Here is an 18,504-nt window from a genome sequence, read left to right as displayed (position 1 = left end):
CAAGAAAAACTGAGTTTATTGAAGTCACAAATGAACTTATAACATTAGGATTACACTAAGATTATACAGACTTACAAAGTACACTTAGTCAAGAATGGGGAACACACGGCATAACGAGGGAAAAATCATGCTACTAATCCCCTTACCCTTGTCCCACCCTCAAAACCTAACTAAATTGAACTAGGAGAGGTCAGGGATCATGCTCACCAACCCAGGGTTCCTTGACAGTTCGAAATCCAGCCAGGTAAGCTGGTTGCAGTTTTGGGGTAAGCTCTTTGTGTCCTCTGGGGCCTGCCGACCCTATGCGGTCCTGGTCTATGGAATCTGCGAACGTTCTTCAGTTGAGTGGAAGACGCAGTTGTGGGTGGTCGATCTTCGTGGAGGTCTGCAGTTGCGGCCTTGTTGTCTTCGGTTCAGCCTGCCACCCTGTGCCCCTTGCCGTGATGTTGCCTGTGGGCCTGCAAGACCTCCAGATATTCTTGCTTAAACTCTGTTTCAACTGCTCCCAACTGCTCACTGCCTGCTAGCTGGTTTCCCTCTCTCTCGTAACTGTCTGCGCAGTTATAGTGTCTTTTGAATTTCTTATTGGAATGCAAATCAAGGTTAATTCTTTGTTTGACTTTGGTGGGCTTCCCCCAGTGATTGTTGCCTCATTGTTTTTAATGGGCTCGCATGATGTTTATCATTGTCTTCCTGCCTAGTAACTAGTTTTGAACTGAAAGCTATTGTATATGTGGAGTATTGATGGGTTTGCATAATTAAAATTGATTGTGCCTTCCTGCCTTAGTAGTTAGTAACGATTATTTATGCAAGATTTTGATGGGCTTCAGTTTTGTGTGAGGTGAAGTCTTTCTCTGGGTTGATTGTATTAAAGGGAAGAATGCATGTTCTGTCTCCTCTCATTGTCTGGTTTCAGGCAAAACAATCCACACTGCACTCAATAAGCCTGGGCATGTGCAGCACCAGGCCTTCATGGGCCCAGTCTCCTGTCTGCAGGGTTTTTCACTTAACTCAGTAGTTTAAAAGTCCAAATGTCATACACTTGTTGATGATATGAAGAATGTGGGAATTTTGAGAACCCTTCAGGGGAGTGCATTAAATTCCACCCATGATTCCTGATTTCAGAAAACACAGCTGCACCCTAAATAGATAGCCTGGGGTGGCAATATGAGTATTGCGCAACAATCCCAGATATGATTCTGGAGCATCGTGGCCGACACAATGTACTGTACCATCCCCTCTTGAAGCTGTATTGCCGAGGAACTATTCAAGATAAATGACAATGCTAAGTATTGGCTGCAGTTTTGGAGTGACAAGTTATGAGGAAGATGATGACTTCAATGCTCATAGTAAAAGTTCTACTATATACTTTCAATTTTAGAGATTGCACAATGGTCTATGTATAAGAACAATCAGCATTCCTTGTGATTTTGTTTTTAATATCCAGAAGTGGAAAACTCCGAGGAAGAGTCATACAGACTCTCAACAGAAGCTGCCAGACCTGCTGAGTTTTTCAGCATTTTCTGTTTTTATTGCAGAGTTCCAGCATCCTCAGTATTTCGCTTTTATTTAGTGCCAAGATTTGTTTTTTAAATTCTAATCCTACTGTCTCGAGCTAAGGCACCATCCTCCCAAACTGACCGGGGACTCAGGCAGTTTTCATGTTGTGGGCTCTACAGATTGTCCGAGAGACTGCAGGAATTGAAGATTAATCTCCTGGTCTTTACTGCGAGCAAACCAGGTGAAAAATAATCGTGACATATTTTTTAAAAATTGTGTGTTTTTATAACTTTCATTCAGTAGTTAGAAATGTATTGGCAATGGGGAAGATCTAATGTTTGGCTGATCGGTTGGAGGAGGGTGTGGTGAAACTTCTATAGGTTCATCTATGGTTGGTTTGATTTCTCTATGTGGTATAGAATTGGATACAAATCTCTACCATACACTCTGACAAAATAGCTGCAATTACTTCTAGACTGCAAAGGACTGGACATTTCTTGTCTTCAGATCTATTAATCTGTGAGTAAGACTAGGATAGCAAATGGTCTGACATCACATCACCAAAGGACGTCTGTTCCTTTATTTCAGCATCGTTGAAAATGGACCCATACTCTCCTAACAATTCATGAATCATTGCTTACGTCCAACAGATCAACAGTGACTACAAATACGTAGTCTGTTTTAACTGATCAAATGCTATTCATTAGATTAATGTTTTATTATTTTTTTAAAAAAAGCTGCAATAAATGGCATCAGTGACTTGCATTTATTTTTCTTTCCTTACATATAAATATAAGATGCAGTTTGTTTTTACGCCATATAATATATTTTTTAAGATGGGCTCTATTCTGAAACTGCAATTTAGATGATCTGAGATTCATTCCAAGTAATTACACACTGCTGCTTTGAAGTTTGGTAACCGTTGCTGGCTTGTTTTAATACATACGAAACTGAACACTCCCAATTCATTGTAATTCATCATGTACTTATATGAGCAAAACCATGCTAGTTATTTTTATCTACTCATAATGCTCTATCTATCTTCTCACCATTTTCTTGTCAGAACTGAATACACCAATCAATTTGAACTTATGTCATGTGAAGAAACTCTAGCTGAACTTGTGAACAATTATTTGGAAATGGTAATAATCACTGCCAGTAAGGAAACAATCTTTCTTCAGCTTACTACTTAAGTTTTGCTTTTAGTTATACGCAATGAAAATAAAACATTCTACAATGGCTGGGATATTTCTGGTTCTTTGATCTTGGATTATTATTGGCACACTCAACTTGGTACATCTGATACTCTAAATATGTGCTGGATAAACTCTGAAGCTGCCTTTTTTCAACTTGTTAACATGTGTTTTTAAAAATATTTTGGATGTGTACATGTGTTAGGAGAGGAAGGAGATATAACCTCGCCAAAATAAATTACTTCTTGATTCGATGAATTAAATATATTAACTACTTAATACTTTGCTCCTTTCTTTAAATAGGCTCAATGATCTCCATGTTAACCTTTTAATATAAATGGGATAAGCAAAAGAACAGGGTATTGGCAATCCTGATTACACTAGAGTTATTGGTAACAGTATGGATTTATCAATTCTGTTCTACAGAGGTAGTAAAATGCAGCCTGCCATGAGACTTGCATCTTTCTACAACTGAAATAATTGATTTGGAGAAAGAAAATGACATAATGCAACTGAACATTATTGCCATTATAGGAGTTTAATTCATGATATCTTCAAGGAAGCGCTGGAATACTTTTATGGGGATTCTGAGGAAGAATATCATCCTCCTCTGATGATAAGGCCAGCTGACTTGTTCTGGACCATTGGGACAGATTTTCAATCTACGGCCTGGATTTGAAACCGCTCCTGTGGATTGTCTGCCATTCATAGAATGTGCCTGATTTTCACAGGCAGTTTCTGTGATAGGTGGCTGCTGAGCAGTAAATTGAACATCTACCCCAGTATTCCTTAACTGCATACGTGTTGGTTGGACTTCTAAAATGTAGGGGTTGATTCTCATCAGCAGGAATGTTGCAGAGAAACTTTTAAATGGAATGACATGCCCTATTGCCCTGTCCCTGCTGCAATATCACTATAGTTGGGTAGCTCATTCGTCTACTTAAAACAGGCAGGAGCCTCAAGAATGAAAAAACAAAAACAGAATTACCTGGAAAAACTCAGCAGGTCTGGCAGCATAGGCGGAGAAGAAAAGAGTTGACGTTTCGAGTCCTCAAGACCCTTCAACAGAACAGTTCTGTTGAAGGGTCATGAGGACTCAAAATGTCAACTCTTTTCTTTTCCGCTGATGCTGCAAGACCTGATGAGTTTTTCCAGGTAATTCTGTTTTTCTTTTGGATTTCCAGCATCTGCAGTTTTTTGTTTTTGCCTCAAGAATGAACGCAACCACAGTCCTTTGCATTCTAGGACCCTGATGTTAACCTGGGCCTGAGCAGAGAAACTTTCATGTTCCTCACCAGTTGAAGGCAGGTATTTGGGAGGATGGAAAGACACCCTAAGGTATGTGAAAATCTGTCCTTTTTTCAGCTAGGAGGAGCAAGAGTGATCCATCAGGCATTACAATGTTTACCTGGTTATAACAAACATATATCTCACCTGCATATGTCACCACCTGGGGCCCACCTGGAACTGCAAGATGGAATTGTGGCTTTGAGCCCCAAAATGATTTAGAAGTGTTATGAACACTGTATAAGTTTAAGTTGAATATATAAATATGTATATGTTAAGAAAGGTAAAAGTGGATTCAGTTTGGTTTAGATTTTGTTTCTGAACCTTAATGCCTAGGTGTCTGGATGGATTTGTGCCTAAAAGGTTTCTTGTCTTTTGGGTTTGTTTATATATATTAATGCATTTTTAATGAGGTCTTGCAGTTCCTGAAATTAAAGAGATGAGTTAAAAGAGGTTGAAAGTTCAGTGATTCTGGAAACAAAATACCAAGTAGAAGAGCTTTACTGTTGCTTAGTGACAGTGATCCATTGACATTGACACAGAAAAGGCAAGAGTTCAGAGAGTGTGTCAGAGAGAAGACAGGGATTTGAAGCTCTTTGAGAAAAAAAAGCAAGGCTAGTGAGACAGTACTTAACTGAATAATTAGATACGGGATTCAGAAAAAGTGATCACTTTAGTGGAGGTGCTGCTGGAAGACTGAGTTTTGGGAACTCACTTGTTTCTCTGCTCTGTTGAAGAAACAGTGAGTTAAAAGTGTGGTTTTTGGGTGTCTCAAGGAGAGATACGCGTTGGGTGAGATGCAGAAAGTGGATGCCCAGAAATTCACTGGAAGAAAACCATTTGCAACTGTGTCAGTCCAAAGTGAGAAGCTGTTGTGTCAAGCTAGTGGTAACTCTTCACTGGATTATGTGCCTGTAAAGCTATTGCTGGAGTAAAGGAACAGTGGCAATTTGAATCATCTTCTTGTGTTTGTATTGACATCTTTCTAACCTTTTTGTCTGGTATAATATAGTTCACTTTTCTTGTTTTAATAAATATTCTATTCTTTGTATTAAAAGTTCATCATCAGATTCCTCGGAATTTGTTCAACAACTTTCCTCCACTGTTTCTAAAAAAAAGTTAAGATTTATCAAGCTAGGTTTCACTCTGGGATCTGACTTGCCCAGTATTAACAGCAGCTGGGATCATAACAGAAGCATTCCATTTCACTTTGGCTTCCTTCTGAAGAGGCACCTATATATTGCATTGAGGCTGAGGAGAGCCTGGCACATTTCCCTAGCTAGGCAAACTTCAACTGCTGGTGACACAAACAGCAGAGAATTGCCATGGCAGGGAAATGAGAAAGCCTCTCGGTGACCTCAATAAATCCATAAGGATTAGTGGTGAGCTTTCCGGCAAGTGATTGCCAAATATATTTTAAATCATACACCGTTTTGTAGTTAATGGACGACCATATACAATTTAACATTATTCCTCTTTCTCTTCATTCCTCTCAAAGATAATCGATTTCATTTGTGGTTGCTCTCTTTTCTCTCCTGGATTTTTGTCTTTAAAAAGTAGGAGTCTGCACTACAGATGTCTTTTGGTTTGCTTGTATTGATTTTTTTGGGGGTGAGTGAATCTTTGCAAAAGGTCCTCTGAATGCTGAAATAAAAACTGATGAATTTTGTTGTCACTTGGAGAATGATTGTTTGGTTAGTAAATACAGAACCATGCAAACAAACGTCAGTGAATTTGAATTTTAATGTCTTATGCAAGAGAAAAACTATTTCCTTCAATGGTTAGGTTTTGATAACATTAAGACCATCATTTGAAAAAATTATTTACCTCAGGCCTTCCTGTAATCTTGCCCTTCTGCTGACAAATGCGTTTATTCATGACGTGGATGGTGTTTTGGTTGTACAAGGTAAAATAATCTCAGTCAGTTCTAAACACAACAGCCATGAAAAATCCAATTTAACATTTATTACTTGTGTCACAAATAATTTACAAAGTCAATTAGCTTTCAATGCTTAGTGTAATATGTGATGACAACACTCGGCCACAGTCAAGTTCAAAGTAAAAATTAAATTAAATTGTATTAAATGTCAATTGTCAACCTTTCCTATTTAATACATTTCACCCTTCACAAACAGTTAAACACCGATATATGATTTCCAGACCAGTCACTAAATTCCTAATCAAGTTGGATCTCCTGCTGAAAGAAAACATAAATTTCTGAGTGTTGCTGTGCATAGCAGACCTCAGAACAATATGAGAGCCCATGTACCCAAATATATGGAATGTTTGGTTTATTGAGACACTCCATTGATTATTTTTGGGTTGCTCACAGTTCTCCTCTGGCCCTGCTCATGTTAAGTTAGAGGATATGTCATTTCATTAAGACAGAAGCATAATACCATCTGCTTTGCTGCTAAGTTAGGGTTGTGTTTAAAGTGGCATGCTCTAATTGCTATAAATAAACACATTCTAATTTAGTTAGAGCAAAATAGTTGTTTGCTGAGAGAACTCTGTGTGCAGATTGGTAGTGCTTATGAATCCAAACTCTTTTTCTGGGACCTGTAAAGTTGTTAACATTATAAAAGCTAACAGGACTTTCTCCTTCATGCTATTTAAACAACAGACAGATTGGCCCTAAATCCACAGGGGAGCTTTACTGAACCCCAAAAGGAAAGTAGAAAACCTTTATTGGTTGCCAGGAATTGCTCTCAGCCCCTTTGCCAATCCTTTGATCTGACTGTAAGATTTTGCATTTGGGTGACACAGGCACCTCGGATAGGCAGTCACATATTTGTAAATAATTTTAAGGTAGTTTCTTAAGTTTATTAAGAACAACAGTTTAGATATAATGCATTAGCTAAATAGACAAGAAAAGTAACATGACCCGTGACAGGTGAAAGTGTTTCAGTGATCCCAGAGGAGGAAGAGATGGTTGGCACACAGTATGTTGATCTCAGTTGCTTGTGATGGCAGCATTCTGCTCTCTGGCCAAAGTGTTAGAAACTCTTCCCTTGGTCTTCCTCTATCTTCTCTGTTCCATCTTCCATCCCCACAAGTTGGCTGCCTGATGAGACCACTATCTGATGAGGACTGCACCCTGTCTCCAAGCAATCATTAATATATTTAATTTCTGGGGACTGGTAGTTTACCCTATGTCAATCACTTGTTTGAACCTTTCTAACCAATGAATACAGGGCAGATACCAAAGATGTCAGGATGAAAACCTCCCCCTTGTCAATCACTTAGCTCGAGATCACTTTTTAGTTTACCTCAAGGTGAGGGTCATTTGCTAGCCCTTACCCGACACTCGTATACATAAAAAGGTTACACAAGGCACCAGAAGATTCCTGGCTACAGTCCTGGAGTGTGTACATCTTTGTTTTGTCTCATTCTGTGGCTGCTAAGAATGTTTTTCTTTTCTGAGGGATGGCAGAAAGAAAAAGCATGCAATCTTCTGCTACGGGTTTACAATACAATGCCTGCTAATTTTATAATATTCTTAAAGACACTATTTCTTCCATAAATGAAACAGAATGTCTTTATCTATTGCAATTAGAACATGCCACTTTAAACACAACCCTAACTTAGGGCGGAATAATCTGGTCCTGTTGGCGGCAGGCATCATGACGAGCAAATGTGGACAATATGGCGAGAAGGGCAGAAATTGGTTTCACGCCATCGTGAAACCAGTTTGCGATCATCCGCTCCACCCGTCAATGGTAAGTCACATTTCCCGCTGCCACACATTAGGAACCTAATTTCAACGCCTTAGCATCTTATTATAAACCCCTTTCACCAGAATCATTCCCCCACGCTGGATCATCCGGGCACATCAATGTATCTTACAACTGGACATAAGCGATGTGCACCTGGCAAGCTGCACTTTGCTTGGGGCTTTGAGGCTTGGTTGCCTAATGTTCGGGCAAACACTCATGGTCATCAGCGCCAGACTTCACAGGCAACACCACATCACTTTTAGGAGGGCTTACGGGTATTTCTTTACTTGCCAGACCAGCCGTAAAACGAGGGTGGCTTTTCAACAGTTGCAAGGCGAGGGCTTGCTTGGGGAAGGGGAGAAGTGGCCTCAGGCACAGGAAGAGGCTGCAGGGCAAGGGCTGTAATGGGGAAGGGGGAAATTCCAGGGTGTGTGTGAGGGCCCATGTTGATCTGCACAAGCGGCCTCAAGATGGTAAGGGCTGAGGAGGCAGTCTCCAGAGGAGATGAGGCCATATGGAGATGCGAGGGTGTGTGTGAGAGAGTGAGTAGCAATGTCTCTTGAGCCGGCAGTGAGTGAGATGCCAGTGCATATGTGATGGCCTTGTGAGTATGTGAGTTTAGAGTGATGAGATGGCTGCCTTACCCTGGTGACACAGATCAGCTCATCCATCCTCTTTCTGCACTTGATGGCCAATCTCTTCTGTGCAGCGTTGGCACTGATCACCACTGTCACTACCTCCAAAGCCAGAGTGTGAGATTGCTCGACCTCCTGTGGCCAGAGCTGGGGTGGAGATCATCATTGTGGGCCTCCAAAAGGCATTCCAGTGATGGGTCACTGAAGTCTTCTTGGCTTTCACTGGAGCAGTCCTGGGCTGCAAGCATGGAGAACTGTGTGTGCAGCTAAAATTCAGGTATGGCACTGGGAGTGAGGAAATGGTGAGGTATTGCTTGGCAGGCAATGTAGATGTCGCCTGCCAGCAAGGCAACATGGTTCCTGTGGCTGCAAATTTCATGAGGCCGACTGGTAAAATGTCTTTTTTCATGCCCACTACCATAATTAGTGCAAATCTGGCATGATTCTGTGTTTAGCAGCAGGACAGATGGTATGTCTGTCTTAATGAAATGGCATACTCTCTAACGTAACATGAGCAGGGCCAGAGGAGAACTGCGAGCAACCCAAGAATAATCAATCAATATATTCCATATATTTGGGTACATGGGCTTTCATATTGTTCTGAGGTCTGATATGCACAGCAACACTCAGGAATCAATGTTCTCTTTTAACAGGGCATTCAACTTGGTTAGGAATTTAGCGACTGGTCCGGAAATCATATATTGATATTTAACAGTTCATGAAGGGTAAAATTAATTAAATGGGAAAGGTTGACAATTGACATTTAATACAATTTAATTTATTTTTGCTTTGAACTTGACTTTGATCTGAAAGTGTTTCCCAAAAGCTCTGATAGTCAGTTTCCCTGAGTAGTTTTTTTTTTCAACCAATGCCAGACACAATCACTGGAAATTGATACAGGAGACATTAATGCATCATTGCCATTTATGTCACTCCAGGATATTCATGCATATCCAGCATATGGGGATATGCCCCATTTTGACCTGCCTAATGTCCTGATGATCAGTGAACAAGAAGCTAAACAAGAGGAGGATCAGCCTCTAATGTTTTCATCATAAAAGAAAACCACTGAAACAAGTTACATTTTCTATATTGGAATAATGCATTCTGGTTTCAGGGACTAATAATGCAGTCCCCTTTGTACATGCTACTTTGTCTTACTGATGTAATCTTTCACATTGATCACTGTGTGTTGTTTATAACTATTATCAGGGGCTGCATTTTTCAGTTGCCCCTTTTCTTTGCAGTTTGTCTGATAGCTTGCTAATCTTGCTGCTGAGGATCTTTATCAGTGTATGTATAAGCATCATGAAGATGGCTTACTTGAAGCACTCTCTGTTGTGTAGCCTGGTGAAGAAACTTCTCAGCGAGTGGTGTCTTAATTTATGCAGGCTACATGTTGCTTTCCACCAGGGAACCAAAGCATATGGAATTATAACATACCCTCATATGTTTGTTAGGCTGCTTGCCTACTCGTAGGGCAGAATTTTTCACTTGGCGGGCGCACACCCGCCCGACCCACTCGAACGTGAAATAGAGTGCGATGACGTCGGCTGAGCATGCCACCGTCAACATGCACTCTCACGATATTTTGCTAGACGGGCGCACAATGGCGATGGAGGTGTGCCTGCCATTAATTAACAGGCTAGTTAAGGCCCTTGACACATCAATTGTCTCTGACTTTACATAGCCCATATGATTTTTTGGCCATTGCATGGGCAAAACGGGCAGACAATTAGCAAAAGTTCATCCACAGGCAGGATAAGAAGGGTCAGTGGCATTGTCATTGTGAGTATTGAGGAGTTTTGGATATAACTTGCTGCTGGTTGCTTCTGTGAACTGAACAGCATTCGCTTGCTTCAGAGCTGCATTCTGAATGTTTCTAGGTTTCATTTCAGGACTCATTGTTGTCTTCCAGGTCCCCCAGAGGATTCAGACCGTGTGGGCCCTTCCAAGTATCAGACAGTCTTTCATAACACTAGTAATGGGGATTGTGGTCTCTGTTAGAGGCACCTCCTCTGAGGAGGAAGAGAGGGGCAGAAGGGAGAGGAGGCCAGGTACCCCAATGCAGCTTCCACGGGAACGACCTGTGGGAGGAGACGTGAAAGCACAAGGTGGGTCAAGGCCAACAGGAAGTCCGAGGTGGAAGGGGCCGCAGAAGATGCCACTATGCTGCTGCCAGGGTTTACAGGTGGCGAAGCAGCTACGTCAATATGTCTGAGGTGCAATGCCGAAGGAGGCTCCATCTCTCAAGGGAGACAGTGACCTCCATCTGTCAAAGGATCGGGCGTGAGATCAGCTCCAACTGTGTGGGTGGACACCCCATGCCAGCGGCGCTGAAGGTTACAGTGGCTCTCAACCTCTATGCCTCCGGCTCTTTCCAGGGCTCGTTGAGAGATCAGTGTGGAGTCTCACAAGCAGCTGTCTGCATTTGTGTCAAGCTGGTGACAGACGCTTTGTTCGGGCATGCATTGACTTTCATTCATTACAGTACAGATGAGGCCAGCCAGGCGGAGCGAGCCAGAGGCTTTGCAGCGATTGCTGGGTTCCCCAGCGTCCAGGGTGCAATCGACTGCACACATGTGGCCATCAAGGCGTCAGTGGGTGAGCCGGGTGCCTTCATCAACAGGAAGGGCTTCCACTCCATGAGCGTGCAGATAGTGTGTGATCACAGGGTGCTGATTCTACAAGTCTGTGCAAAGTACCCAGGCAGCTCCTATGATGCTTACACCCTGAGACACTCCCAGGTGCCGAGGCTCTTCAGTGCTCCAGCCTGGCTTGATGAATGGCTGCTGGGTGACAAGGGCTATTCCCTCAAAAGGTGGCTCATGACGCCTCTCTGCCATCCAAGAACAGAGGCTGAACAGCGGTACAACAGGAGCCAAACCTCCACAAGGGCGGTGGTAGAGAGAACCATAGGTCTTCTCCAGATGCGTTTCTGAAGACTGGACTGTTCAGGAGGAGCACTGTAATACCCCCAGATTGTGAATCACTGCGCTCTACAAAATCAGGCGCTGGAAAGAAGGACGCAGTGGAGGCACACGCAACAGATGATGAATCCAGTCATGGTTCCGAGGACGAGCATGGTGAGGAGAACGCTGAGGGCATGGACGCTAACCTGGGTAACCTCCAGGGAGGCTGGGACATCCGGGATGCTTTGATCCAATGCTCCTTCAGCTAACCTACCAAATAAGAACTGCCACCACATGCCAGGGCTGCAGGCTCCATACTCAATCCCTGACAGGAACATTTCCTTGGCCAACAACATACACTCTGTGCCTTTGTAATAAAGTTTCAGGAGACACATGTCCATCATTACATAATGGCCTTCCCTGCACCTACAGGACAAATGAAGCATCCAGAAGCCAATAACACAAAATAACAACTCATTTAATTGTGAATGTGAAGCATAGCTGAGATAATCATTAACTGGTGTTTTTAATCACACCATGAAACGACTTAAAGCAAAATTGGGAAACAAAATATCACCTGTGTTAAGTCTGTCTTGTGCTTCAGGTGCTTTACATTTACATTTGCGGGTGCTACATCTAGGTGCTTCCCCACTCGCTGGCACCGTCTTTGGAGACAGCCTGCTGATTCTGCTGTCTTGTTGGCCTTGATGACCTTGGCGGTCGCCTTCTGGCCCGTGGAGCCTATGCTGGCCCCACCTGGGAGGAAGCGGCCACAGCTATGGCTGGCATCTCCCCAGTCGCCGCAGCCTCATCAGATGCCACGGTCACTGGCAAACGGGTGGAGGAGCTGCTGCCCTTATCTGAAGCGCCCTGAGAGGAGACCACAGAGTGACAGGCAACTCGCGCGCCAACGTGAGCCCTCCTCCAGGAGGGTTGTGAGGCACTCATCCGGGAAATGTGGGGCCGACTGTCCTGCCAACCTGCCCTACTGCCCGCCATGTCCAACTGCAATAACTTCCATGGAGACTTCAGCATCCTTCTGTGGCAGCCTTCCAGGGGCTGCCTTGGCTGGTTTTGAATCGGCTGCCGGGTCGCCATTGGACCCAGCGGACATCATGCCCCGCCCCCACCCACCCCTGCTCGCAGGTTCCCCAGACACCTTTCACGCTTGGCAGGCCTTATTGGCTCGCCAGCATGAAACCGCGGTGCACTGCTGCTCGCAGGCGGCGGTCGGCTTTCCGACCATCCCCACCTGCCCCCGCTGAGCCCAGGCGTCGAGGGTAAAATTCTGCCCAATGATAAGCTGAACATTAACTTTCCTATAAAATCTGCCTTGGCTATCACTTGAGGGAGACACAATGCAAAATGTATCACCATTTAATCCATCCAAGAACCATATAATTTAGAACTTGCATTCTTATCAGAGAATCAAATTCCATTCTTATGCAGGGAGAACAGAAAAGTCAATACTCAGTTTATTGGATAGTGAGCATAGAGATTCTGAATGTTCCTAAAGGTGGGCCCTTGTTAAATAGTGTAACCCTTTGACAAGGGATTTCCAAACTTAAGAAATATGAGTAAATGTATATATGTATAATCTTCATGAAAAATTAGCATAAAATATTTGTGTTAATATTTCATATTATATGTGAATAGATGAAAATTGTATTAAACATATTCAAACTAATGGAACTGCATTTCATATTTTTGATATCTCAACCCAATGTTTTAATAAATCATTAGTGCTTTGTCCTATATAATTTTGAGGAGGAAATTCCCATTTTGACAGGGTTATATTGTTCAAAATTATTACACACAGCCTACATATCAGAGCATAGAAAACACTTAAGATTGCATAAACACATAAAATATAAAAATGATTATATCGAATAGTAATTATAAAAAAAAGCTATCCTTCTGTCCCAACCATGTTCAGATGAAAGTCTTTAATGTGGGACTTTGTCAAATGCTTCTCAGAAGTAAATGTTGCAGACATTTTCTATCTACTTGGGATATTACTTTCTCCCTAAGTTGAGGAGGTTGACCAATCACGATCTTCACCTTCTGAATCCTTGGTCATGAATTTCCTCAGAGCTGCTTTTGCACTGCTAACATGTGGACGTGGAAGGAAAATCCATTACCATGTCTAAGTGGGGTCTCTGATGCACGTTCAGCCAAGTTATGGAAGTGGATCAGGGCAGTGCCAAGAAAATTTCCTGCACATCTGACCTCCTGTTTACTAGGTTCCTGTTACACAGGTACTCCTGCGAGTTACTCTTAATAAACAATGCCATTATTTTATATGTAATTGAAGCAAGTAAAGTGGTTGAAAGAGAAAAAAAATGAATATTTACTATTTGACGTAATCATTTTTATGTTTTGTGCAATTGTAGTCTTGAGTGTTTTCTACTCACTGATGTATAGGCTGCGTGTACAAGTAATTTAGAATAATATAACCCTGCCAAACCTGAAAAGTTCCTACTCTAAAGTATATAGAACAAAGCACTAATGCTTAACCAAAGCAGCTACTTGTCTAGTTACTTTTTTAGAATATGGGTACCACTTCAGCCTGAGACCTGACATCCAACAAATGTAAGTAATACTTTTCGGCTTGAAAAATATTTTGGTACATAGCAAAATAAGACAAATTGGAATTTAAGATTGTCAGTAATAATAATAGTGCTGCAGAGCAAAAGCCTGCTGCAGATAAACTTGGTATTCGGTCATTGATTAACCAGATAATTTATTTTGAAAATTCTATTTACTAATACCTCCCTAGTGTCCATTAGCATGATTATCATGGCCTCATAAGCCTCCTCCCAAATCTCTTTCCGCGAGCCAGATTTGCACTAAGTGCAGTAGCGGGCGAGACAAAGGACTTTTTGCCCGCCAGCCACAATGGTCGGTTTTTGTGCCATATCTTCCCATTCCTGCTTCAGTAACATGCAGCCACAGGAAACACGGCATCTCGTTGGCGGGTGGCCTCTGATTTGCCCGCCATGCCAGTACCTCATGCCATATTTAAACTGCAGCTGCGGGCACACTTCTCAATTCTTGCAGCCCAGGAGGGCACTGGTGAAGACATGGTCCCAAAAGCCAAAAAGACTGCAGCCCCCCCAATTCCGTGACACACCCCTGGGCCGCCATGCCCTCTACCTCTGCCTTGCCCACAGGAGGCCCATCAGTCTTACTACTCCGGTTTGGGAGGCGGTAGCAGAGGTGGTCAGTGCCAATGCTGCACACAAGAAAATGGATGAATGATCTCACCTATGCTGCCAGGGTAAGGCAACCATCTCATCATTCTAAACTCACACACTCACAAGGCCATCACCCATTCACTGGCATCTCATTCACTGCCAGCCGGAGGGACATCAGTACTCACTGTCTCTCACACACACCCTCACATCTCTATTTGGCCCATCTCCTCTGGAGACTGCTTCCTCAGCCCTCACCATCTTGAGGCTACTTGCACAGATCAACATGTGCCACACACACCCTGGGATACCCCCATTTCCCAGCCCTCGACCTACAGCCTCTTCCCTTGCCTGAGGCCACTTCCACCCTTTCCCCAAACAAGCCCTAACCCAACAGCCATTGAAAAGCCACCCCGGCCTTACGGTTGGCCTGGCAGGTAGAGGCCTTCCCACGAGCCCTGTCTAAAAGTGATGCAGTGCTGCCAGCGAAGTCTGGCGCGTATAACCACATGTGCTGACCGAAACAAGGAAGGCAAACAAACCTCAAGGTGCAGGTGCATATCACTTATGTACAGTTATGAAATATGTTGGCAAGCAATCACGTTGACGTGCCTGGGTGACCCAGCGTGGGGGGATGATTCAGGCAAGCAGGGCTTATAATTAGGTGCAAATATATTAAAATGGCATTCCTGATGCCCGGTGGTGGGAAAGGTGGGCTGCCATTGACAAGCTGAGTGGACGATCACAAACTGGTTTCATGATGGCGTAAAACCATATTGTCCGTTCATGCACATCATGACACTCGACGACAATGGGGTGGAAAACTCCAGTCTATTTATCCCTGGTAAACTTTTTATTTTGAGCCCTTTTAGCTCATATTGGACCTCCTTCTCATTTATAACAAAATTATTGATTTTACGATGGTTATCTCTTTTTTGGGGTAGGTGGAGACACTTGTAACTCATGTCTTCTCTTGTGAATACCTGGAGGAAGTAATTACTTAAAATAGCAGCTACCTTATGTTCATTCTCGGTTTTGTCCCCGATTGCATTTTACCATTTTGAACAACACTGAGTCAAATCAGGAGGAGGTCACAGTTAAAATTCTAATGTTAACATTCTGAGTGAAGAGCTCGGCATACTTGCATGTAGTGAATCCAATCATAGTTCTGTGCAGATAATCAGCCACACAAGACTGCATAATAAAACGATTGGTATATTAAAAAAGATTGTAATATATTATTGACAAATGTAAGAATTCTTTTCGTCTACTTGAAAAAATATGCTTTGGCATGTAGAAAGATAAGACAAATCAAAATTCAATTTAATATTGTCAGTTTATTAACAATGCCACAGAGCCTGTAAGTAAACAGTTGTAGGTAAATTGTTGGTACTTAGTAATTGATTAATCAGGTAATTTATATGGAAATTGCTGTTTAAGGACAAAAGAGTCTAAGTATATTAATATTTACTCTTCTGATTGTAAAAGCATATCTGGAGATTCAGGTGGACTGTCAATTAAACCCTCCAGGATTGCCATTAAGATCTCCTACTGATAGTCTTTTTTTAGGTGCACACAATCAAAGGCAACATAATTGTTCTGTAATTACAGTGTTGAGAGTAGCAGGATTTGGGCTGTACAGGCTCATCAACACTGATTTCACTTGTAATCTGTTTCAGTGTAAATGGGGGATTAATTGATCGCTGTCTCCAAAGATTACATTTGCAAATTCTCACAACCATTACAAACAATTTGTTTTCTACAGGCTTCTATTTTGATTTTCACTCCAAATCCCTCACTTTTTTCGCTTTCCTGAAAGCATTGATTCTTTTGATGGGCACAGTCATTTGATTGATGCGAACAAATTCATCTGTAAGTCTTCACAGTATCAGCAAGTTACCTGACTATGGAGATCACCACAACGGAACATGACCCTAGGTTTCAACTGATGTCAAACATCCAAAGACTACAAGCAATTTGACGTGTAAAATCTGGGAGTGGTAATGCTGGCTGATTTTCACTTTGTTGAACAATTTCTCCTTTCATCCCACTCGTGATCTTTGATTAAAAGCTGTCACTCCATGAGTGCGAGCTCTGCCTATCTTCTTGGAGGATATGTTAAACATTCTTTCTTACAAGCCTATCTGACCCTGCCTCCCTGACCTCCTTTATGATTACATCACTGACTGCTGCCTCCTGCTCTTCCCCTGAGCCAGAGTATTGCATTTTCTATGCTTCAAAATTTTCACCCTCCCCTCATCCTGTGGAATACCAGGGAGAGGAGGCCTATCACTGCAACTCCACCATAATTAATTTTCCTTCCGTGCCCAAACATAACAGGCTGGCAAGTGCCCTTTCACTGCTCGACTGTGGTGGTTATGCTGCAGCACTTGCATTCGCCTGGATGATGGTGACAGGCTCCCTTTTGCAGTTGGGATCTTGTTGGGGGTTCACCTGCAGACATCTGACCCAGTTTATGATGGAACAAAAACAGGAAATGCTGGAAAAACTCAACAGGTCTGGCAGCATCTGTGGAGGGAGAAACAGAGCTAACGTTTCGAGTCCATATGACTCTTCATCAGAGCCAAAGAGAAGTAGAAATGTGATGGATTGTATACCGTTAAAGAGGGGATGGAGAAAGTGGAACAAGATAGAAGGTCAGGGATAGGTGGGAACTCAAGAGAGATTGACAAAGATGTCATGGACACAGGAAAAAGGGAATGTTACCGGTAGAGTTAAAGGACAAAGAAGGTGCTGATAATGGCATAAAGGTAAGAGAAACAATTTATGGTGGGTTGTGAAGCAAGAGGCAGTTCTAACCTAATCATGATCGGGTGGATTGAGGAAAACCAGGCCCATTTCATCTGATGACCATTGAGTGCTATATTATTCAACCATATTACGTAGCAGTAACTCTTATGTTTTCTGGATAGAATCTAGAAACAATTACTGAATATTATAAGGGGAGAAGCCAAATTTATGGAATATTACCATAGGCATCTTCAGACAATCACAATAAGAATTACAAATAAAAATACAAAATTTGATTCAAAATATATGCCTAATTAGTTTTTCTCTCTGATTACTCAGTGTAACTTCTAAATGAAATAAGATATAGCAAAGACATCAACCTATTAAATTATGTTTTAAAATAATGGTCAATTACTCAGTAACAAGCTATAATAGTCACATTCAATTGTGTTTCAATTTATTTTTAAATCCTGTTGCTTTAAATTAAAACCAAATAATATTTACTATCACTAAATCTGAATTAAGGACATTCGTCCACCCCAGATAACTACATTGAAGGCTGGCACTTCCCCACAGTTATCAGTCCTGCCACAGGGCCCTTATTCTGAGTGCTAGTTAACATTGCATAGTCAAGACTGGCCTTGATTATAAATAGCAGAGTCTTTCACAAATGACTCTTAACATTTACTGACAGCTGAGACCAATCTAATGTCAAAATGAAAAATTAGATTCTTCTTGTAAATTGGTCTGTAGCTGTGACACTTGTAACTTAAATGTCATATCCTGGTGCAGCAGATAACAACTACAGCTTTGAATCTCATGAGTAACCCAACCCCACCATATATCTCACACAGCTATATATCTCTTTTAAGAAATCTTTGGTGCACAGGTAAGCTTCAGACTTCAGAATATGTATGCACACCCTGTGTTTCTTTGCTATTCATGAGGTTATTGGTGTTAAACATTCAGCAAGATGTTAAATACTTGCTAAGAACAGAGTATTACATAACGATTTTCTGGGGCTGATACTATAGATCAAAATTTTTAAAAACTTCAAATGCATTCACACCAATGATTCTACTTATGCAAGTATTTTTTTTACTATCCTTAAGAAAATTTGGAGGATGTTTTTATTTAATGTATTTGAACCTCCTGTGGAGTTGCTGGTTGACAAAATGGATGGGTGTATAAGATTGGTGATGTTATAAGCTAATGAATTGAGAGAATGTTTTATTATTTATGTTAATGAATTAGTGGCAGTTCTTTTAACTGTACTACTTGTATGGAGAGTAAATAACTAATGCCACTTTGTGAGA

Source organism: Carcharodon carcharias, chromosome 6 (assembly GCF_017639515.1).
Source record: "Carcharodon carcharias isolate sCarCar2 chromosome 6, sCarCar2.pri, whole genome shotgun sequence".
Lineage (NCBI taxonomy): Eukaryota > Metazoa > Chordata > Chondrichthyes > Lamniformes > Lamnidae > Carcharodon > Carcharodon carcharias.
Note: the sequence above shows the minus strand (reverse complement) of the source record.